This window comes from Talpa occidentalis, unplaced genomic scaffold (genome assembly GCF_014898055.3).
Source record: "Talpa occidentalis isolate TD23 unplaced genomic scaffold, MPIMG_talOcc4v2.1 talOcc4.6, whole genome shotgun sequence".
NCBI classification, from domain to species: domain Eukaryota; kingdom Metazoa; phylum Chordata; class Mammalia; order Eulipotyphla; family Talpidae; genus Talpa; species Talpa occidentalis.
This window is the reverse complement of record NW_023604972.1, coordinates 126,454,144-126,479,924: the sequence shown is the minus strand read 5'-3', so window position 1 is coordinate 126,479,924 and position 25,781 is coordinate 126,454,144.

Genomic DNA, 25,781 nt, shown 5'->3' with positions numbered 1-25,781 from the left:
CTATTTAAATAGATATAAATTTTCTATTTAAATAGATATATATTTTCTATTTAAATAGATATAAATATAAATTTAAATAGATATAAATTTTCTATTTAAATAGATATAAATGAAAGATCTTATTTTAGCCTATACTCTATCACTTATATTATTTAATGACTTTATTAAATTCCTTGTGTTATGAAATCTCTAAAGTAAAGATTATAATATGTTGAAGAAAACTGGTAGAACTTTTATTCCTTCATTTATTTTTTAAGAGCTGAACAATTCTATGAAACTTCAAACAAGAAATTTAACAATGTTTGCCCATGAGATGAATTCTTATTTTCAAGACGTATTATATTTGTGGCATGCTCATTTAATTAAACATTAAATTATTTGGCTACTCCACAGGTTTTTATTTACCCTTATTTCAAATACATAGCTGGAATTTTTCATTTTTGGTTTCTGCAAGTTAGAATAATATCAAGTTAAATGAATGTTTTGTTTTATATGTATCTAATTCAGTGAAGGGGATATTACAAGTTGTTCCAGAGCAGTTGAAGAGTAGCAGAGGGTTTAAGGAAAGTTGCCCCAAAGTTGCTCAAATATTTGGAAAAAGACAAAAACTGTGATTCCCACCAACTGTGATGACATAATTCGGATTCCTGGCCATGCCTTACAAAAGAGGTAAAATCTTTAAAAGGCAGTGCCAGAGATGCTGTATGCTAAACACAGTTTCCAGCCTCATCAAAAAGTTCAAGTCCTTTTTATGACATTGAAGGAACAGAGAGACATAAATGTTACCCCTAAAATTGGTGTAAAGATGGGAAAACCTTTGTAATATGGTATAATAATAATAAACTGAGGGATATAGAAATTCTCAGCAGTTAAGTGTTAGAAATTTATTTTGCATTTATGTTGACAAAGCACAGACATGCAGGCCAATGAAACAGCCAGGAGGGACAGAAGAAAAATATCACTATATCTTGCACAAAGCATCCCTAAAACCAGAGTCATCCCTACGACGCTTTAACTTATTAACAACCAAAAGTATTCATCAATCTAGCCTAGTATTTAATTTTGTTTGTGCTAGAACTATTTGGTTACTTGTTTCCACGACTGCAAAATAAGTATTTTAATGTCATGAAATAAATCCTGTAATAATTTTTCTCTCCTTCAAGGATTCTGAAAGTGTGAGGCATAATTCCAAATGCCCACAGTTATCATATTTGCAAGGCTAAAACTAGGAACAAAAAAAAATATTTCCCTTCTGCAATTTCTTGGTCTCTCTTCACCTCTTTTTCTTGCTTATCATACTTTTTTCCCCCTTTACAAATGCCCACACGTTATTATGTCCTCACACCTCCTGCCGGGCAAGCCATGATCATTTCTGTCTGGAAAGCATTACTGTGCCAGGCATAATGGAGCAGGCAGTAGGAGAGCAGCAAATTGTACATCTGTAAGCGCTACTCATTTATGAATCTGATGAGTTAGAATCAGAAATATGGTTTATTTCCTAATTTTTATTTGGCCCTTGTAAGCCAAGCATCTTATAAATGTTAAGAAAGTATGACAGTGGCAATTCAATTTTGTTAATGGCGAAAAACAAACAGACTTTTAAGTAAAATGTGTCAGTTAAAATGTTCTTACTTAATAAAATTGTCATGGAAAGAAATGACCTCCAGATTAAATATATTATATATGTGATGAATTAGGTACACATTCGCATTTGATAATTCTACATTTTATGTGAGTTACTTACTACAGGATTTGGTCATTATTAAGAGGGAACATATTTTTTAAAGTAATTGTCCTTTGCTTCTAATTGACACACATGAGGCAGATTATTGTTAATTAACAAGAATGTCAGATGTTACTTCCTTATTCTTTTTATACTCTATATGCTTCAGCTTTTAAAGGCTTGAAAAGGCAACACAGACAAGTAGATCCCTTCCCTGCCAAAATGTACAATTTTTGTTGTTTGCCAGCAGAAATTTCTTCTATATTTCAAGAGTTTTTTCAACACAAGAAATCTTTTTTGAAAGAAGTCCCATTCTCATTTGCAGATCACAGAACTATTTTCGCTTCTTGTCCATTCTCACATTTGGATAAAACAATTTTGTTTTTGAATGCATGCATAAGCCACCTGGCTTGCTTTTCATCCTCAGCCTAATGGGTGAATGGAATGAGACTGCCAGCAGCTTGAAGCAAATCTAGAAAGGGCTGTTCTGACAATTTCTAACTCCTGAAAATAGCACACTGCTTTTCCGATAGTGTATTCAATTTATTTAAATTGTTGTACTGAAGGAAAATCATTTTTCCTTCTGTTGCTCTTTCCATTATTTTCAAATGGTGTCTGCCATTTGACTTGATTCACTGACTCCTGGATCCCCATTTATGTTCCTAATACAACTTGAAAATAGATAACTTTCCCAAGAATGGAGACATTTGCGTTTTTAAAAGACCGAAGTCTATTGTACATCTAATTAATTATTAAAGTATGTATGTGTATACACACACACACACACACACACACACAATACCATGGATTTTTTGCAACTGGAGAAAAGTTGGCAACAGCAATGCATGAGCAACTGTAAATATTCCACATAGGATTTGAACCTAAGCAAAATCATCAGCAAAGCTTCCTGACAGTCTGGTTCCCAGAAGGGCGAAATCACCAATATGGGGTATCAACTACCTATACTTTTATCAATTGTTTTTCATCTTGTGAGAGACATGCACAATAAGTTTCCAGATTTTGATTTATATTTTATACTTGTGAGCTTTTAGTTTACTTATAAATGCCTTACCTTGTTTCAGAAAGGGTTTAAAGTGACTTAAATACATATAGTCCAAAAAGAGATGTTGAAGAATGATTAAGAAAATAAATAGCATGAGGGCCTCCCTGGTGGCCTAGAAGATAAGTCTCAGCACTGACACTGTGATGGCCTGGGTTCCATTCCGGCCAGGAAGCTGACACACATGGTGCAGCAGACCTCTCCTGTCTCATTGGCTGCTGCCCTCAGCAGTGTATTTCAGTAGATCTGCCTGTGCTGCTCCCCACTCTGTCTCTGAAGAATGCTCTTACCACCACCTCTGCCTCTGGCCTATACCCCCATTCATCTATGCAAAAATAAATAAATAAAATCTTTTAAAAAAAGAAAATGAATAACATGAAAGAAAATATCGGTGAGAGAGACAATAACAGCAGAACACAAAATGTATGCTATGTACAAAATTCTTTGCCCAGTTTATTACTGATCAAGGGCTAAAGATGCTCTCAAACCAATTTCAAAGTTAATGCAAAGAAGATAGTATAGTCAGTTCAATAGGTCTTGATGTTCATAAAATCAAATTAACAAGAAAATTACACCACGACTAAAACTGACTTCCAGTTAAAATTCTGTTAAACCTTTTCTTAAATAGTTGGAATAATGCAGTCCACATATTCTTCTCTGCTGTTGCTGAGAATATCTAAATCACATTAGTTATATGGTTTTATTATATCACTTCACATAAACCAGTTAAATATGGAACAAAAACAACACGAAGAAAGACAACACTATACACCATGACTCTGACTTGAGAATTTTTGATATGACCCTTAGGTTAATTTTGACTTACAAAAGTGAGAGAAGATTCAGCATCACCCAGGGATGACTGTTATTTAACATTAGTTTCTCTCAAGAAATGTAAAGTCTTTCAAAAGCATCAGCAATGTGGTCTCTATTCCACTCTAGCTTTTTAATTTATTGTGATTTTTCTTACCACAAAACCTTAGCCTGAGAAAAGTGAGTAAAGGCTCCCAAAAGTGAATGAAAGCTTATATCTATCCTAGCAGAAATCACAAGCTTATAAAAATTTAACAAGGAACCACATTTTATCTGGTCTAGAGTAATCCTCCACAGTTTGCTCTCTATATAGAAAAACTATAAGGTTATAACCAATACTGGCCTCCCAAATAGAACTGCAATTTAAAATGCTCTGATTTGTACCATAAGTTTTCTATCAGAACCAACATTTATTTTAAAATGTTTTTTAATCTATTTACACCGAAACTGATTATCGACAGGAAAGATATCTAGCACTTCCATTGATGTTAGCATCTAGGTGACCAAGTATGGTCAATTCTCTCTGAAATATGTTTCCAACATTACAATCCCAGTCTCCACGAGAGAATTCCACTTTAGAGACATTAGCAGGCTTTGGTTGGTAGGTCTCAAGCTGGGTGTCACATTAGAATCATATTAGAATGTCTGCTTCCTGCTCCCAGATATTCTGATTTAATCCCCTTGAGGTGAGCAGATGTGGGTATTTTTGAAAAGCAACCAAGATGATTTAAATAAACTGAGATTCACCATGTTAAACCAATCAGTTCCAGCTTACCAGGAAATTAAAACAAGTCTACTGAGAAAGCTCCAGGCTCATAAACTGAAAAGATCGATTTGTCTTCTTCAAAGTTTTCAGAGTTCTAAATACTTCCTTAGTTCTTCTAATACTTTTTTTTTCTTGAAAGTGTTCATGTCGTGAATGATCTATGAAAATGAAGATATAAATTTCTAATACCTAGCAGAAAGTAAAAGTACCAGCCAACAGAAGAACCAAGACATGCAGGTCTTAACTTATGGAATAAAAAAAAACAAAAAACAAACAAACAAACAAACAAAACAAAAACAAAGTTCAGAGACACATCTTTATTACTCTAATGAGTTCTATTTCTAATGTAAAAATTTGAAACCACTGAATATAGTCTGAACACATTTGGAGATTCCTGTACTTACCTGAGCATTTATTCCTACACATAGCAAACCAAAACCTCTTCTCCAGTGGTGAATGCCGACTTGGTTATTTCTGGCACAGATCACTTGTGTTGAACTGGACTTAATGATGAATTAGTAAAATAATGTGGATTCCTAACGTAAGCGTTTCAATCCCCAAACAATTCATGAAACCTCTTACTGTAGACACAATGCCAGGGAACTACAGCTCAGTCTCCTGTGTGATCTTTAATCATAGGAGAGCAGGAAAAACACTTAATTGAAAAAATTAGAATGGGCAGTAGCAAGGGGCAGACTATGCCCTGAAGGGAAATGTAAGTAAACATGTATTCCCTCCTAAGAAAATGTGACATTGACTTGGAAATATACACATTGTGCTCAAAATTAATCTCTAAACCTGTCCAGATTATCTACTGAAGTCTTTTACCTTCTATTTTTTTTTCTATTGGAAATAAAATAGCAACTTACAGTTTTCATTCACAATATTTTTCCTACACACTAATAACATTCCTGGATAAGACAGGCTCCCTATATTCTCAAGTCAAACTTTGTATAAACTCAATGAAATTAGGGAAAACATGGAATTTGATGGCTTTCAAAAATTTTTCTTGGGGACAAAGAAATACACCTCATAACACAGTAACTTATCGATATATAAATTGAACATTATAAATTGTATATTTTTCAGTTTATAATTGCAATTAGAGTTAATAAAACTATCCTGCAACACCAAGGAGAACAAATTGAAATACAATATTGATATTTTCGTTTTTATTTACATTTTTAACATATTAACATATTCTTACATGATTAAATAAAAATAATCATTGCACTAAAAGAAAAAAAAATACATTTCAAATAACAAGTTACTGGGTTGGTACATTCAATGCTGTGATAATAGTTCTAAAAACATCCTATTCAAAGAACAGTGATAAGTATATAGGTATAAAGTGTTTACTGAAATAATGGTGGCTATTTTTTTTTAAGAATTTCAGACTTCTCTCTCTGCATAACATAGTTTTCTCCTTTAAAATTGAGAAACAGTGAACTAACACCACAAAGAGGACTGATTTGAGCAAGAGACAAAAACCACTTTATCATCTAAGTACATGCACATTTGGAAATATTAAGCCACACAGTGCTATAATACTCTCTATACCAAGAGTAGAAGGAAACTTCCTAAACTATAAGGAGTGTCTAAATTGTAACTCATACTTAATATTTAAAAATTGGAAACATTTGCCCTGAGATCAGGGAAAAAAATTTAAGAAACTACTCTGACCATTTATTTACAGTATGTATAAGGGATTCTAGTCAAATCAATTATTAAAGAAAAAGCAATAAAAGGCATAGAGAATGGAGAGGAGGAAATAAAATTATAACTACTTGCAGATGATGTAGTTTTATAAGTAGAAAATGATAAGCAATCCACAAAACTGTGTTAAAACTAGTAAATATGTTCACTATGATTATAGGATACAAGATTAATATAGAAAATCAGCTTATATTTATAGATTAGCCACAAATGTTAAGAAAATGAAATTGAAAGGCATTTTGATTTCTATCAAAAGAAAAAAAATACTTAAAAATCTTTCAAAATAAATGTAAGTCTTGGACAGAAAAATCACAAAATATCATTGTAAGTCATAAAGAATATCTAAATGAATGGAAGAGCATCCTAAGAGCATTGTGATGTCCTTAAAATTATCTATGTACATATATTCAACACAATCATTCTCAAAATCCCAGCTGTCTTTTTTTGCAAAAATTGACAAGCTGATTCAAAATGCAAATGAAGATGCAAGAGACCCAAAATAGCCAAAATTTCTTGAAAAATAAAAAAAAAAATCTTGAAATATCACAAAAGTCACACTACCTCATTTCAAAATGTACTATGAAACAACAGTACCAATTCCATGGTGTCAGTGTCACAAGGCAGACATCCTATACATTAACAAAATAGAATTGAGTCTAAAAATAAATCTTGAATAGGTGATTGATTTTCCAACAATAGTGCCTAAACAATTCAATGGAGGAAAAAAGCCTCTTTGACCAATGGTGCTGGGGCAAGTGGAAATCCACATACAAATGAGTGATATTGTGCAGTTACTTTGGAAAATGAATTTTCCAATAGATTTGGCAGTGCCTCATAAAGTTACACATAGAGTTCTCATATGACCCTTTTATTCCCACAAAAATATGAAGACATGCATTTGCATACATACACAGATATACAAAAACACAAACTTATTCACAGCATTATTACTCTTTATAGTCAAAAAATTCTAACCACCCAAAATGTTCATTGATAAAATCAAAAGTTGACATATCCATAGACTGAAATAATAATAAGCCAAAAAAAATTAAGTACTTTTGCATCAACAAATTGTGAAAACATGAGGTTTGGTTTTCCCACCGCTTCTTGTTTATTGTTTTATGATTTTCATATATTTTACTTTTTTATTTTTGTTCATTTTTTTATTTTTCTTTTACCTTGTTCTCAGGTAATGAAACAATCTGTGTTTAGAAGTGTTAGAACTTCAAAGTATATCTAACATACTATTTCATCATACACATTTCACTTTAAAAGGAAATTAGGCCAGTTGAACTTATGGAGATAAACCATTTTTGATGTCTGAGTTGAAGATCTGATTCTTTCTTTTAAAGACTATAATTAACGCCTGGATCCGGAGAATGAAGTCTCTTCCAGGAGAGACCTGAAACACCCAATTTAATCGCATTAGCACATCAATCAAAAATAAAAATTTAAGAAGGTAGGATATTTTTTATGAGAATGCTCCAATTTAGGGATCATTAAACAAGTATAGTATTCCTGATTTTTTAAATTTAGGAATGAGAAATGATGACTGTAGTTTTGTGTGATGCATTAGTGATTAAGAAACATGAATAGAGAAGGGAATGTTTCCAGAACATGTCCTGCTGACATCTCTCTTGCCAGTCAATTACGTGGCAATAACTGTGGCTAATTTGTTTATCTTTTGTGGAAGTTTAAAGTAGGTATCAGCAGATCTTTATGAAAATGATGAATAGATGTAAGTGGGAACGAACTTCCTAAAATCACATTAATTTGTGCCAATAGCCAGTAATAACAAAATAAAATTTGACTCTATTTCATGACATAGAGGTTCATCAAAATCTTACCCCAATTTTCTAATAACCATACAGATGTATGCATTATCTTTAAAAAACAATCTGAATCATTTCTGCAGCATTATGTTTTTTCATATCATTGCATTTGATTTACTAATTGTTATTATCATCATTTGACATTCTATGTCCTCTACAAAAATCCTCTTCTGTACCACTAAAAATAACTGTTCCTTCAAGGATTCTGAGAATGTGTAACAATTTAAATTTTAATTAGTAGTGTGTCTGTAGCACAAGTATGTGCACATGAAATACCGGATGGTATCACTCATAGCAGGAATCTAGAAAACCTAAATATGGACCAGGAAAAAGAATAACTATAAGAAAGGAAAAAATCAAAATCAACAAACAACTATGAACCAGAGACACTCTTTGGCGGGGGGGAGGAGGAATTGGGGTCAAAATCGGGGTTGCAATTGTATGGGGAATATAAAAATAAAAAAAATTTTAAAAAAAGTATGTGCACTTGCTATATTTTTTATGAAGCATGTAATATACTTCCCGCAATTATTCTATAGCTCTTGAAGATTGTAAACTTATTTGCTTTCATTTTTTAAAATGACTAAATTGTTGAATTGCACTGTAGCTACACACAAGTGATGTTTGTGGAATTAAGTTTAATTTTTCTTTTGTGATAAATGAGATACTGATAATGTAAAAGGAATAAATATTCAAAACTGATACTAAAAGTAGTTGAATATTTTAGTTCTCTTAATATTTAGTGGAGTGTCATCGGTCATTTTTCTCGTTTGTTTTCAATTCTATTTGCATGTGGTGACAGGTATTTTTACACTGCTAACCTGTGTATTGTCGAAAAGAGAAAGTTTTGCAACAAATTGTGGTTGTTCAACTTAATTCTCAGAAGTTTTCTAGTCCTTGTTTGGTTCCTCCAATAATTGTAATAGCTTCTTGGAGATCTTTTTTTTTTAATTTTATATATTTTTACATCATTTTTCACTTTTGCACAATGTATGCATTTTCATCTTGGTTATAGTCCCCATACAATTTCCACCCCCCCCCCTTGCTTTGATCCCACTCTCTCCTCCCTCTCCCTGCAGTGCGTCTCTGGTTTATAGTTGCTTGTTGATTTTGATTTTTACTTTATTATAATTAGTCTTTTTCCTGGTCCCTCATTTAGGTTTTCTAAATTCCTGCTATGAGTGAGACCATCTGGTATTTTTCTTTTTCTTTCTGGCTTATTTCACCGAGCATGATCCCTTCCAGCTACATCCATGTTGCTGCAAATTGCATGAGTATGGAAAGCTGTGTGGCGATTCCTCAACCTGCTAAAGATGGAGCTTCCATATGATCCAGCAATTCCACTCCTAAGTATTTACGCAGAGGACACAAAAACATTAATTCAAAAGGGCACCTACACCTCTATGTTTATAGCAGCACTATTTGCAATAGGTAAGCTATGCAAACAATCCAAATGCCCAAAAATAGATGACTGGATCAAGAAGATGTGATACATATATACAATGGAATATTACTCAGCAATCAAAAAGGTAAACTTCTTGGAGATCTTAAACTTAGCTGTAATGGTTCTCTGATATGTAGTAGATGTCTTATAGCCATAATTTATCACTGGTAATTGACATTTCCTTTTGTTTAAATAGCTGATATGTATCTTGACCATCTTATCTTTGAATCATAACATATAATCCTTAAGGTGTGTAGAATGACAAAGTAAAGGAAAACATTATCCCTTATAAGTTTTCAGTTTGGAAAGCAGTTTGCTTCTTTCAGCTTTAAATTAGTTATCCCTTGTTTAGAAATAAAGGGATACTGTTAACTTTCGTGGGTTTAACTCTTTCAGAAAATCGGTTATAAATAGTTGCAGCTAGTGAATAATTTTTAGGATAACTTAGGAAAAATCAAGTTTGAATTTTTTTATTATTACAATGTTGAAAACATCATATTTGAGATAGCTTCTCAACATGGGTCGACTTTTTATGCGCTATAAAATGAACTATATAGGCTTAAGGCTATTTAAATAAAATTAGTTGTTGCTATAGAAATCTGTCACTTTTATAAGTAACTCATGTGGATGTGATTTTATAGCCTTTAAAACTCTAGATGTTTATTAACAGTTATCATTTTTGTCATGTATTTTAGAATGATGTTTTAGATAAATACTTTAATTAAGATAAGTAACTTATTTTTCCCCTTACTCTTCGGTGTACTTCATATTTATCTATTTCACATTCCATTTTGTTTCTCAGTTTGTCTCCTTCACTACCTAATGATCACTTATGGCAAGTTGACATTTTTATGAAAAAAACTGTGTAGAAAATTTGCAAGTACAAGGAAAGATAAAATAAAATCTGATAATCAAAGCCCAGTTCACTTCATGTCTAAACTGCTTTCCCCTCAATAAAATATTTTCATCTCATTCTGATGAAACCCTTTTGTTACCTCATCAATTTTATTCATTTTTCCCCCAGATCACAGCCTTAGATTATAGGGGAGTTCGTTAGAAGCCAAATAAGTGAAATATACTTGGTTATGGTTGGTTCATTCCTTTCTCCTCATCTCTTCTACAATTCATGAAGTGCCTTTTTAATTTTGTAAAGCAGTTTTCCGATCAGTTGGAAGTCAGCAAAAATTTAGCATTAATGAGTTCATTTCCACAAAAATTGGCTTATTACTATGCAGACTTGCAGTGTTACATGCTAGTGGTTTTATAGTCATTGTCTCTATTCTTTTATAAAGATATTCTTTTACCTGCCACATGTGCAAATAATGAGACGGTGAGACTATTTTTATAAGTAATGAAAACATCACTTCAATAACATGTCAAATCAAGTAAGTAAAATAAAATTTTATTCAAAGAAATTATATGTGATAGCTGAAAAAATAACTCATCTCTCTCTATATATAGAGAGAGAGAGGGAAAGAGAGTGAGAGTATATAGAGTATAATATATATATGTATATATATATGTAGAAAGAGAGTCTACTTCAATACTTTTGAATCTGTTCCAATAATTATTTGTCAACAATTATCCAAATACCATATTTTCTTGATTATTGCAGCTTTATAATGAGATCATTTGTATTGTGATTAAATCAACATATAACTAAGCAATTCAAGGTATACAACATGCTGATTTTATATATTTATATACTGCAATATGATTGCCCCCCCAGATTAGCCAAGACTTCAATCATGTTACATAATTATCATCTTTTTTTGTGTTGAGAACATTTCAGGTTTAAGCTTTTAGCAACTGTAGAGTACATAATGCAGTATTATTATCTATAACCACAATTAAATACCCAGTATTTACTCATCTTCTAACTACAAGTTTGTATCTTTTGATCAACATCTCCAAAATTTTCCTACACCCCCACACACCAAGTCCCTGGTATCTACCATTCTACTGTTTGGCAAATTTCGTTTTTCAAGATTCCACATAAAAGTGATATCTCATAATACTTGGCTTACTGTCTGACTTTTCTCACTTAGCATAATGTCATCAAGGTCCACCCATGTTGTCACTAGTAGTAAGATTGTCTTTTTTCATGGCAAAATATTTCAATATATATGCATGTATATGTCGTGTCTTCTTTATCAATCCATTTCTTGATGGACACCGAGGTTGTTTCCATATTTTGGCTATTGTGAACATGAAAGCTTAGATATCTTTTTAATATTCTCTTTTGAGATAAATGATTTTTAGTTAAGGATTATTTAATGGTGAAATACTAACATTTCCAAAGTGATGCTGGCACAATGAGATATTAAGCATATATAGATCAGTAAAATGAATGTCAATCTATACCTCACAACTTATATAATGTAGCATTTGAGAAAAAATTTTAATTCCAGGAAAAAATAGTTATTCCTAAAATAATTGTGTTTTCTGTACAGTAAAATTGGACTTAATAATTATTTAAATATTGAATTTATCTTCAAATATATGGTACCTAAAGTTAATGATAAATGCAAATGTATTTATTTCTCAGTTATAGTTCCTTATAAGACTATACTAAAAAAAATGACTAAAATCATTCAATGATTTCTTTTTGTAATTTTAAATTTACCCACAATTTAAGAGAAAGTGTTTAAAAATTAATTCAAGATGTAATGAGCATTTCCCTACCAAACTAAATATTTGAAGTTATTTCCTTGTTACAATCTGATAAGTAAAATGTAATATGTGGTATTTTGGTGGATTTTTCACCTGCCTCTTATTTAGTCTTCTTTTTAGAAATTTTATAACCTTCTTTAAATTAATTTGAAATTTAATGCTGAGTATGTCAGTGTTTGTAGGTGGGTTAATAAAAAAATAATAAAGACCACCTTCATTCTACTTATCATGTTAAAATGGAATTTAGTATGCTTTGTAAGTTCTTTCTGTTATTATTTTCATTAATTTTCAGTATGTGCAGCAGTATTCATGATGATTTGCATTCCAAAAGATAGTTTCAAATGGCATCATGGATTGAACTTGAAACATAAAAGCCAAGAAATTCTAAGTTAAGCTCATACTCGATTTTTTTATAATCCCCATTAAAACTGGGCTATATTTAAGAATTTGCATAGTTTTCATTTATAATGCTCTTTAATAGGGTTGGCATATAGCTCAAAGAGATGGAATAAGTGCTTTAACACTCAAGGTTTAAGAGACTTTGTATGACTCTGTCCATTCTTGTATCTCTTTAGCCTAGCTGACTTCACTTACTGTGAAAGAACTGTTTTATTTATTCAACAATAGTCAATATCTCCCTACTATGTGTGACAATATTGCTGTTAGTATTCACACATAAAAACCACAGTATTTTGCCCTACAAATGTTCACAATATGATAAGGAAGACAAAATTGACATCCAAAATTAATTTCTAGTGGTAAATACTTTGTTTTTGTTTTTTTTAAAAGATTTATTTATGTATACAAGAGCTGGGGTGTAGGCCAGAGGTGGGGAGCTGGGTGAGAGGATTCACCAAAGACAGAATGGGGAATAGAAGAGGCAGACAGACTGAAATACACTGCTAAGGGGAACAGTGGGCGAGCCAGGAGAGGTCTGCTGCGCCATGTGGGTAGCTCCCTGTCCGGGGATTGAACTCATGCTAAAGTACCTGCAGATTGCCTCCTAATGCTGATGCTTTTACCCGTTGCACCACCAGGGAGGCCCAGTGGTAAATACTTTAAAAGACATACAGATTGCTTGAGAACACTGAGAGAGGATGTCTCACTCAGATCCGGGAAAACTGGTTTCCCCACTCGAAGATATATTGGGGTAGAAAAAACTATTCGTCTCCCAAAGAAGACACAGGGGAGGAAAAGGATTTTAAGAAGCAGGTATCCAATTCGTCTTCCAATAGAAACACTTTTCCTCCAGTCTTGTCACAGAATTTGTTGTGGGGATAAGATCAGGGTGAGGACAGCGGCACAGCCAGAGACAGAGTGGAGAACAGGATGGGTGTATTTATTGAAACATGCAGCTAAAAGAAGCTGCATCCGAGATGGGAGAATTCTGAGCCCTAAAGAGGATTTGAGGTTCTCTTTTATACTGTTTCCTCAGGCTTTCTAACTTGGGGCACCAGCTTGCACCAGTTATCTGCTGGGATGTCTGCTTTCCAGCGCTGGTCTTTGACACAGAAACATGTTCCGGCCTCTGCCTCTGCAGCCCTGGGGCTGGCCTGGGTAGTTCTGGTCATGATGGTCAGTTTTATGTCCTTGTCCTCAAGGCAGCCTAATCCATTCCCTTCTCTATTCCTGCCTCCCAACCTGCCACCGGGTCCGGAGACGGGGCTTAGTTTTTAACCTTCCTAACCTGTACCCCGACAGAGGTAGTGCTGCGTCGGGCAACACCACACTGACAGACACGGGAGTCGTGGAGCAGGCTACATAGTTCAGGATGCTGCTGAGAGCAAGATCCTGGCCGTTTTTATTGATAGAATAATCATACAGCATCAGTGTAAGGTCAGGAACGGACACGGTGCATGTTTTCTAGGATCCCATGCAGACCGGGTAAAGGAGGAGTCAGAGTCCTTAGTGGGTTTTTGGCAGGTCTTTTATTGGGGTTCACAAGGTATATGGCAGGAAGGGGTGCTGGGGGGCCGGGAGGCTGGCAGTCCTCCCAGCCCCCAGCAAATCTTCACTCTCTTGGGGCTCTCTGGCTTTCTCTGCTTCTTTGCTTCTCTCTCGGCTTCTCTCGGCTTCTCTTGGCTTCTCTCCCGCTTCTGCTTCGGCTTCTCTTTCGACTTCTGCTGCTGCTGGCGACCCCGTGACACCGCCCTTAAAAGCCCAGTCTCAGCCCAGGTGAATCCCATCTGCCTATGCCCACACCCTACTCCAGGTGCCCGCCATCAGGCCTGCATTGAGGACTGCAAGGATCCATCATCTATCCTGATGGCGGGAGGGCAGAAAAGCCTGACATTTTTCCTTACCCTACAATCAGTTACATGCATTAGGAGGACAAGGAAAAAGGAGGGGTGATGCTCAGGAATGGCATCTAGGGCTTGGGGGGACACGAGTCTGCTGCCCATGTTATCAGTTTGATGACCAAGTGTTGTCATCGAAACCAGTCCCCAGGCCCCCGGCCATGGTCCTAATCTTATCAACAAGTCATTCCACTGATCAGCTTCTGGAGTCCCTCATCATACATTGGTCCTCAGCCCCCCCCGGGTGTTCCTGGTCATACCTCATGATGTATGAGTCGGGAGTAAGTTTATACATCCGTCCTCAGCCCTCAGACGCAACAAGGTAGCATGAAAATGAATGTTCAGTGCAGAGTATGGTTCTACTCTCCTATTTTGACAAACATGGTGTGGGGTAAAGAAAATGTCAGGCTTTTCTGCCCTCCTGCTGTCAGGAGAGATGATGGATCCCTGTGGCCCTGAGTGCATGCCTGATGGCGGGCACCTGGAGTAGGGTGTGGGCATAGGCAGATGGGATTCACCTGGGCTGAGACTGGGCTTTTTCAGGGCAGTGTCACGGGGACACCAGCAGAAGCTGAAGAGAAGCCAAGAGAGAAGAAAAGAAGCAGCAGCAGAAGCAGAAGCAGAGAAGGCCAGAGAGCCCAGAGAGAGTGCGGATTTGCTGGGGGCTGGGAGGACTGCCAGCCTCCCGGCCCCCCAGCACCCCTGCGTGCCGTGTACCTGGTAATCCCAATAAAAGCCTGAAAAGCCACTGAGGACTCCAGGACTCCTCTACCCTGTCTGCTCGGGTCACAGAGATCCTGCACTGTGCCGTCCCCTCCTGCCGCTACAGTGCCTGTCTTCCCTTTTCTTTTTTTTTTTTTAAATTTTATTTTTATATTTCCCTTACAATTGCAACCCCCTTATTTTGACCCAAATCCCTCCTTTCCCCGCCCCTCCCATAGAGTGTCTCTGGTTCATAGTTGCTTGTTGATTTTGATTTTTTCTTTCTTATAATTATTTTTTCCTGGTCCCTTATTTAGGTTTTCTAGATTCCTGCTATGAGTGAGACCATCCGGTATTTTTCTTTTTCTTTCTGGCTTATTTTGCTGAGCATGATCCCTTCCAGCGCCATCCATGTTGCTGCAAATTGCATGTGTTTATCTTTTTTGATTGCTGAGTAATATTCCATGGTGTATATGTACCACATCTTCTTGATCCAGTCATCTATTTTTGGGCAAATGTCTTCCCTTTTCTTAGAGTGTTTACTTAAGAAGACTTTTATTTGTAAATTATTGCTTTACCCTTTTGAGAGAGAAACCACTGGTTTTTTAACCTAGGAGATAGGTTAGTATATAATAAGCAAGCAATGTATTCTGAGAATTACTCAAATCTCTATGACTCTATTTTCTTTGCTATCACAAAGAATTTCCCAAAGTTTGCTCCACCAGGAACAGAAAATAGGGGAGTTTTATTTATTTTTTAAAGATATTTACTTATGCATTCAAGAACTAGGGTACAGGCCAGAAGTGTAGGGGCAAGATGATTCACCAGAGACAGAGTGGGGAACAGAACAGGTGAGCAGGCGGATTGACTGAAGTACACTGCTGAGGGGAGCAGCGGGCAAGTCAGGAGAGGTCTGCTGTGCCATTTCGGTCAGCTCCCCGGCCGGGGGATCGAACTTGTGCTGCAGTGGCTGCGGACAGCTTCATAGGCTGTGTCCTAACCCCTTGCGCCACCAGGTAGGCCCCAATAGGGGAGTTTTGAAGGATTAAGCAGGGGTGTACTCTAAGTTTAGGTCATTTATTTGAAAATTTTAGATTGGTTGACAGCACTGGTCAAATAGGATATTGCCAGGTGGTTAATTTCATAGCAATCAGCAGAGATGGCCTGCCTTTGTTTTTTCTAAGTGTTCTCAGGAGAAAACAGTCTTAATATTACTTTGTGTTATCATAAGGGAAATTCTTTCCCTTCAGAGTTGCCTAGAGGGAGCTGAGTCAGGTTATCTACTTTTCTCTCAGGAGTCACACAGTGAGAGACAAGATGGAGTCTGTTTGACTCAAAACATGTTCCACCTAAGAGGAAAAAGAATCTTCATATAAAATTAGAATTTAACATGACTCAAGTGCTTTTCTGTATGTATGTGTTTGCACACACACAGGAGTTTGTATTTATATGTTGGAAATGTAAGGAAATCACCACTAATAAAACTTCAAAAGGCAAATATCTAAATAATGACTTTGTATTTACTTCAGTTATAAAACTATGTTAAATCAGTTTCTGTAAGACCAAAATACATGCTTATTTAAATGTAACCATATTTACTTATCTCTTAGTGTCATTTTTTTCTTCTGACTGTGGACTTAGTCTTTTAAGAATTCTTCTAAGTAAGCATAAATAGAAAAGGCACATTTTGTTTTAACTTAGATTTCCTCTTAGATGCTCTGCTTCATAAATCAAGAACATAGGAAGTTTACAGAAGACATTTCCCTTTAATATCCATGACTTACATGTATTTCTAGCCATTTTTAATGGCTAGAGAATGGAACCAATTCATAGCTAATGTTATCTTTGCATAATCTCAACTTGAGAAGCTATCTTCCTCCTTCAAGTTGGTCAGGAAAATAAGAAATACAGTACAAAGCAACCTCCATTCAGAGAATGTAGACTACTAACCTCCAATGAGAGAACAGCAAGGTTAGTGGGCGAGTCTAAATGTTTATTTGAAAATAGTCAAGAATTGCATAGATTACATAGCCAAGAATTACATAGATTTAGACTAAAGCCTAGAAGATATTCTTAAGAGGGACCTAGTTTGGAGAATTCTTACAGTGGGAAAAAGAAGGTTGAAGTAATGATTGAGGTAATGGTCGGATGAAGGAATCACAAGGTAAAATGGTCTTGTAAAGGGGTCACACTCAAAAGTAGGTAAAAGTTGTTTGTTTTTTTTTTAATCAGTCCTTTCAAACTGGATTTTCTTCTTATTATCAAGTTTTAGACTGTTGATGGCCTGGGCCAGTTAAAGGGTTAGATTCAGCTTAAAGAAGACAGTGAAGTACTTTTTCCTGTAGTGGCTCTTACTTTGCCTCTGCTTTAATATAGTTCCAGTGACTTCACTTCTCACAAGTCTAAGACACTTTATTCCCCCTTGATTTTCATTTCTGTCCTTACCTCTTCACATGAAATTGAGGTCAATACATGTTGTCTATGCTAATTGATAGAAGTAGAAGGTAAACTAACAAAAATGATGACAAAGTGATGGTTAGAATAGTAAGAGAAAATAGCAGCAAAACAAACATTTTAGATGATGAAGACAGTAAGAATGGCATAATACTGTTAGTATGAGAAAAGTTTGAGGTTTTGGTTTCCTTAGGTGTCCTTGCATCTTTATTTTCTTCACCCAACAATTTTGGGTCAATTAGGATTTCATTCAACTGTTCATAATAACTAAGAGCTTTCATAGCAGCTAAATTGCAGAGGCATGTACATTACAAATCTAACGAAGTTCATCTATAGATCGTTCATCCCTTTTGCTGTGGCTTCACAAGAACTCCCTCCATCAATTTCTTTATATTCCATCTTCCTCCATGTTAATTTCAACTTCATGTGGTTAGTGCAAAAGGTTGCTACATTTCCAGTCATGAATAAGGAAGAAGCATAAAATAGACTGTTTTCTTGTAATGAGACTGTAGGAATGACTGTTGGTAACACTTCCCATATTCTAGCAATCTGTGATATGGTCTATCTAATTCCATAACATTTATAACACTGGATTACTTTTAACCGACTTCCATAAACAGGGTCAAAGTTTTGCGAAGGAGGTTATTCTAATTAAAATAGCATCATAAAAGTCTAACTAATTTGGAACACTGTTGAAACAGTCAACTACACAGTTATTTCAGGACCCAGTGTGAGCCATAAGTCATGAGTTTTACATCATTCATGATTCTCTTTTTTTAATCCTAGTATATTTACTAATTTTATACCATAAGCAAGTCTTCAAAATTTTAAATATTCTTAAATGCAATGGTTTTAAAACCCTTAGACATTCAAATATACATTATTTTTTATACAAAATAACATTTGGATTTATAGTATTAAGCCATAGAAGCCTCTTGAATCCATGACTGCTATCCGTTAATAGCCAAAGGTGTATTTAAATAGATATCACATCTACAAAAGAAAAGAAATAATGAGGGTCTCCCCTGGTGGTGCAGGCGGTTGAGCACCACACTCTGAAGCTGCCCACAGCCTCTGCAGTGCCTGTTAGATCCCTGCCATAGTGAAGGGTTCCACATGGTGCCACAGACCTCTCCTGTCTGGCCCGCTGCTCCCCTCTGCAGTGTATTTCATCAGTCTGCCTGTTCTGTTCCCCACTCTGTCTCTGGTGAAGCCTCTCTCCCTCCTGCGCATCTGGCCTGTACCCTGGTTCTTGTATAAATAAATAAATAAATATTTTAAAAAAAAAGGAAAGAAAAGAAATAATGATATCATTTTATGTGTCCTTCTCTCAAAAATGTACTGTAACAAAGATCCTGAGGAAGTCTCCATAATGGAAAGCCTGCATATTACAAGTCAACTTAGGCGAGTATTCCACATTTATTCAAATTCTAAAATTACTATTATCTAGAGAACTTGTGCTGAATCAACTTTATTTAAATGGAATATTGCATCTCAATTGAGGCCCATACCTTTTCCTCTGCATAATAATATAAGCTTTTATGTTGTTCAGAAAGAAAATTCTCAGAACATTAAAGACTGAAGAAATTCTTATTATTCACGAAGTTAGTTGAAGCAATGTGATGTGTCTGACTTCAATAAAAGGCAAGTTTTATTCCAAACTGGATTCATTTTATTAGGCAATCTACACTTTTATGGTAATTGCCAGTACAGTTTATGCAGGGAAGTTTTAACTATGAACTAATCTAAGTTTCATTATTTTCTATTAAAAAAAGAGTCTATCTCATTTCAAAAACTTGTGTTCTTGGTTTTTTTTTAATTTAATTTTCTCAAAATATTAAATTAAAAGAATCTTTTGAGGGCCTCCCTGGTGGTGCAAGGGGTTAAGTCTCAGCACTATTAAACTATTGCCAGCCACTGCAGCACAAGTTGGTGCCCAGGCCAGGAAGCTGACCCACATGGCAGAGCAGACCTCTCCTGTCTCACCCACTGCTCCCCTCAGCAGCATATTTCAGTCAATCCACCTGTTCTGCTCCCCACTCTGTCCTTGATGAATCTTCTCACCCTCTGTACCTCTGTTCTTATATGCATAAATATGCATGCAGTTCTTGTATGCATGAATAAATAAAAACAAATCTAAAAAAAATTAAAAAAAAATTTTAAATGCCTTTTTTCATGTTTTTCTAGCTTTTTTGAATAAATGATTTTAAATACTCTGTTGGTACCTGTTGCTATCTTTCTTTAAAGATTTTATTCCACTTAAAGTCAATTTCTTTCCTATGAAAGAAATTTCATAGGAAATGTTCAGTGTTTGTTGAACACCTACAATGTGCTTTTTCTTGACGAGAAAGATAAAATTGCATCTGATATAAATAACCCTTGTTGCTGATCAGTTCATTGTTTAATGATTTCATCTTTCAATATTTGTTATCAATTATTCAACAACTGCTTTAATTCAGTAGGTACATGTCTATAGTAGCAATACAATCCCTTTAATCAAAAATAAATTTCTGGAAATATATTTCGAGCTTTAAAGATATGTAAACTGACATTGTTATATATAAACATAAAGAGAGAAGGAGATGAGGGTTTGCAATGTAGCATATGACTTAACTACCACTTATACTTTCATAGTGGAAATACTGGTGTTCATTCTAAGTTCAATGGGAAGTTTTGCAGATTTTAAAGAAAGAAAATAACATGACTCAAATAATCATGCCTCAAAATTATTCACAAAGGAGGGATAGAAGTCTTGAAATAGAATCTCCAGTTGGAGAGACTAGAGGATAAGCAATATCAAGAAATAGAATTTCAGAAATAATGATGACCATAAGTCCTTAGACTAAGGTAGCATACTTGGTTTGGGGTGAGATAAGTAAATATAAATGAAGTCAGCAAATTAATTAGGACAGAAAAAGTAATTTTAAAAGCAACTCCAAAGAAGATACAGATTATTAACTGATAGTGTATTTCTCAAACAACAAACATGTAAGCAGGAGTGTGATATGATGATTTTAAAGTGTTGAGAGAAAATGTTACAAACTTAGAATCTGATGCACAGATAAGCTATTATTTAATTTAACAAAATTTTTTCAGCAAAAAATAACACATAACACTAAGATAAATGAACTACAAGAGCTCCTGAAAGATGGCACTCAAAATGGAACAACTGAAACACAGATATAAGAATAAAATGTAAAAATAATTTGAAATGATACCACTGAATACTATTAGAATGACTAAAATCAACCAAATTGAAAGTATCAAATATTGGTAAAAATATGCTGTCCCTAGTATTATATATTGTTGATACTTGAAATAATATCACTATTTTGAATAAAATTCTATCATTTTATTTTAAACACATATTGACACGTTTACTATATAATCTGATTTATAATTGTTTAACTGAGATTTATAAAAATATATAGCCACACAAAAATATTTGATGTGTAGTCTAGTATTTCTATTCATAATCACCAGAGGCTGCAAAATAAATAAATAAATAAATAAATGGTCCTCAACAGACAGATAAACAAATTATATAATATCCTTCCAATAAAATATCTCTTAGCAATAAAGGATACTGAAGTACTAACAACTTATAAAGACATGGATAGATTTCCCAGAAAAAGTGAAAAAAAAAAAAAAACAGCAAAAAATGGAACTACTTCAGGATTCCATTCATATGTCATTCTGGAAAAGGCAAAAATGTAAGGAAAGGCATCAGATCAGTGTAGTAGCTGACAGATTGAGTGAAAAAAGTACATGAATCTTTGTGTTGTGTTGTGGTGGGGTTTATATAACTGTATGCATTTGTCAAGCTTATTGAACTTTAAGTTTTAAAAGATAAATGTTACAATATTTGAAATGTATTTCACTGATCCTAACTTTGTAAAAATTCAATTTTACTTTAAAAGACATATTCCATCCAGACCCCATTATATATGTATTTTTTCATGGCTTTCCAAATATTACCTCTAACGTACTCTATGTAATGTATTGTCTAATGAATAATCATATCCTTTTGCCATTTAGCATGAAAAATTTAAGATATAAACCAAATCTCCAACTTTCTAAGTGATCATATTTATAGACATAGAAAGGTTTAATATATACATATTTTTAATAGGGAAAATACAATGAAAAGTCAATTTATTTTTAATCAGATCAATAATCTACAAATCATGCCTTTCCAAGCACAGGTGCGTGCAGTAATAACTAGCCTAAGGCTATTTCCCACTCTGTTCTCTACTGAAGCAACACATACTTGGCCAAAGATGAAAAATGTAACCATCTACCAGCTGTTGAGTTTTCATCAACTTTTTTTTTTATCAACTTGATACTTTAATCAGCTGCCAAATTTAAAGTATCTCTTTCCCCACTTTTATTATAAACTAATCTGTCCCCACCTTCTTCTAGCAATTAGTGTTTAGCTGCACATAATTTTATGTGTAATTCCCATTAAGCTTCTAGCACACATCTGGCACATAATATGAACTCAAAACTTACAGCTATAATAATAATATTCTTTATTATTATTATTATATTTTCATCAGAGATATTTACTGTGATTAAAAGGAAGCACTTTGTTTTTATTTATTTTTCAATCTATAAAGAACCATGGACAAGAACTTCTCATAGTATATTTCTAAGCATAGTTTAAATTGTGTTCCATTTGTTTTGAAAGGTGTGTAGGTAGAAAACATATAATATCAGTGTTCAAAAGTAAATGCATTAAGATCTCCCTCTACACCAAATATGATGAGTGTCTGGGATTCAATAATGTATAAAATCAGATATGTCCCTTGTATGTGTGGGTTATATAGCTAATAGTATTAAATTTCTGATTTTTATGTAGAAAAATATGCTATTTTTACTTGAGTGATGTAAACATTAGATAATGTAAGCAATCATCATTAGGGAAAAGTTCATCTTTTTGATAAAAGTTTATGTCTAAGTAGAAATAGTATTGAAAAAACAGGTCTTACACTATTTTTTTTCCCATCTTAACATGTTAGTATTAAATGTTTTAGGGAAATTTTATGAGTATATATATAATTTTTTGAGATGATTATTTTTACTAATTCTTGGAATTTTTTTTTCATTTTCTCTATCTGGGTTTTTATATAATAAAGTGATTCATTATCTTTTAGTTCAATTTTTAAAACCAATGCATGTACATTTTTAATCATTGTGATTTTGAAATTACTTTTCTTTTTCTATTCACTTTCTTTTTCTATTCACGTCTTTGCAGGCTTATAACTACCAAGATTATTTATAGATTGATTGAAATTGTCTTTCATTTAGACATCAGAGCTAAAGATGGTGACCCACAGGATTCATAGTGAGGTCTGCACAGATAAGCTAGAAAAACAGCAAATGACTGATCACCTGAGTAGAAATGTATGGAAAGCATAGTATTGAAGTTTTCAATGCAAATAAAATTAATTTCTTCTGAACATCCCAAATCTTTATGAGAGAGTTTGACCCTATGGCATGCAAAGAAAGGACTTTTTCAATTTAATTTGAAAGATCTGTGGGGGTCTGTTGGTATTTCATTACCTGAGCTCTAAGTCTGGGGACCTGGTGTCATTCAGGATAGTCTTCCTGGGATCACCAGGATTGATAACAGTGTTTAAAAATTGTACCTCTCACCATTCTTGGAATTTTAGTATTTAGACATTTCAGTTTCCTGGCTACAAGGTGAACAGAGTGCTGAAACAGTTCACATTCACTTTAGAAGAAGATTAAGCAGAATAATCTTCTCCAGCTTCAACATGCTGCCTTATCTTATTCATAATGGCTTTCTTGAAAAGCAATGTTGAATATATAAGTATCTTTAATCCAGCAATTGCATTCCATTGCAAAGATAGAGGAGACAATTGTATTCATGGATAGTGATGGTCATATACACATGGGTGTTGTGTGGTAGAGAAGAATGAAAGCAATAAATTTCCACCAGTCAAGACATGGTTCCATGAAGTATACCGTATCAACAACATATCTGGCAACCATTAAGCTACCAAATCAAAAACCCAATAAATAATGTACTAAGCACACCAGTTGCTCTAATACTACTCTAATACTCTAATACTCTAATAGCTCATGATGCCAGCAAGGGTGAGTTTGTTTTGTGAGCTGCGAGGGCCAAGATGTTCCCCGCCTTGCTCATAGCTGGCGGAAGTTTGCTGGCGATCTTTGACATTACTTGTTACCATCATACATTCTCCTTTCATGCTGACTTGACATTCTAGTGGGGTGCATGTTTTCTACTCTTTATATAACATCATTTTTATAAAAACATCACTCATAATTTATTAGGGGCACATTGTACCCTATAAGACCTCATTTTTTAAAAGATTTATTTATTTATTTTATACGAGAACTGGGGTACAGGCCAGATGTGTGGGAAGGTGAGAGAATTCACCAGAGCCAGAGTGGGGAACAGAGCAGGCAGAAGGACCGAGGTACACTGCTGAGAGGAGCATGGGCGGCAGGAGAGGTCTGTGTGCCTTGTGGGATCCTCGCCCCGCGGCCAAGGATCGAACCGTCGCTGCAGAGGCTGCGGGCAGCTTCGCAGCCCAGTGCTCAACTGCTGCGCCACGGTTAGGGGAGGCCCTAAGACCTCATTTTTATTAATTATGTATGTAACAAATATGGCCACAACTTGAGATACTTGCATTATTGTGAGATTTTGTTACCAAAAAGAAGATTCAAAAGTTATCTCATGACGTTTTATTACATTGTTATATTAATATTGTTATATTAATTGTTATAACGTCATAATAGTTCATGTTTTAAAATAACCTATATTTTTCTTCATATAATATTTACTTTTACATGCTGTGTTTTACTCTCTTGGAAATTATGGTAATGAATCTAAGAGTTCAAGACCCTTAGATTTCTAACCTTATTATGAAAAAGTAATGTATTCATTTACTCTTTATCTTCTTTAAATTTCAACCCACATGATTCCCTTCCAAACAAGTGTTCTCACTCCACAGAAACTACAGGATATATCAAAATTTGATTTTTTAATCATATTCCTGACCCAAAATTATTATGTAAAACTGTCAATAAAAATAAAACAGGTTAGGGCCTCCCCGGTGGCGCAGCGGTTGAGCGCTGGGTTGCGAAGCTGCCCGCAGCCTCTGCGGCGCCGGTTCGATTCCCGGCTGCTCCCCGGCCACCGGAGGAGGGTCCCACATGGCGCGCAGACCTCTCCTGCCGCCCGCTGCTCCCCTCAGCAGTGTACTTCGGTCCTTCTGCCTGCTCTGCTCCCTGCTCTGGCTCTGGTGAATTCTCTCACCCTCCCGCGCTTCTGACTGTACCCAGTGCATGTATAAACGAAACAAACGAACAAATAAATAAATAAATAAAAACATGCCTCTATAAAAAAAAAAAAAAAAAAAAAAAAATAAAACAGGTTATTGAAAAACACTTGAATATTCTGTTTTCCACTGTGTTAAACCTGCTAATTTCCAAGGGATAAAAGTAACATTCTATATGAGATATGTTCCATGTAAAAATTTACCTTCTAGTTCTTTGCCCTAAAATTCACTTTGAAATTTAATGTTATGCATTTATTTTAAATTAAATATCTACCTCAATTGGTTATTTTAAAAACTAATTTATAATGCAAGCTTATGTAGTTTAAGCATTAGTTTCTAAGAATCAGTCCATTTTAAAACTATGGGATGCCCCCAGCACTTTAACATGGTGACCTTTCATTTTCATTAAATGTGTTCTGTGAAATTAAATTTTGATGTAGTCCCTTCCTTAGTCATAGCCCTTAGTGACTAATAAAATCAAGCAATTAGCATATTTTCCCCCAAATCACTTTACTTCAGATTATCATGGCACATTTTCCCCATGCCTTTGTGCCTGATCTGACACATATTGACTGACCCTGTAAATGATTGCTTCACGGGATACTTAGAGCTCATCATACCACATGGACATAGTGTTTATCTCCCTTTTAACAAGCCATGTCAAAGCAAGGAGACCTAATTTCACACATTATAGGAAAAGAGACAGAATCACTAATCACCCATCAGGGAAAGCACAAGTGAAATGAGTTTGGAGTGGGTGACCATTTTTCCAATTACCAGGTTATATACTCTAAGAAAAAAAGATGATACTGAACAGGAGTAGCAATAGTCTTTTGTTTCACTTTTTTCTACAAAGGAAAGACAATGTTATTATTTAAGGAATAGTAAGGAATGGTCTTTGATTCACCCCCAAAGTTTGGTAGAAAATACTGTAACAACCAGAGTGTGCTAATTTTTTTCTCATTCA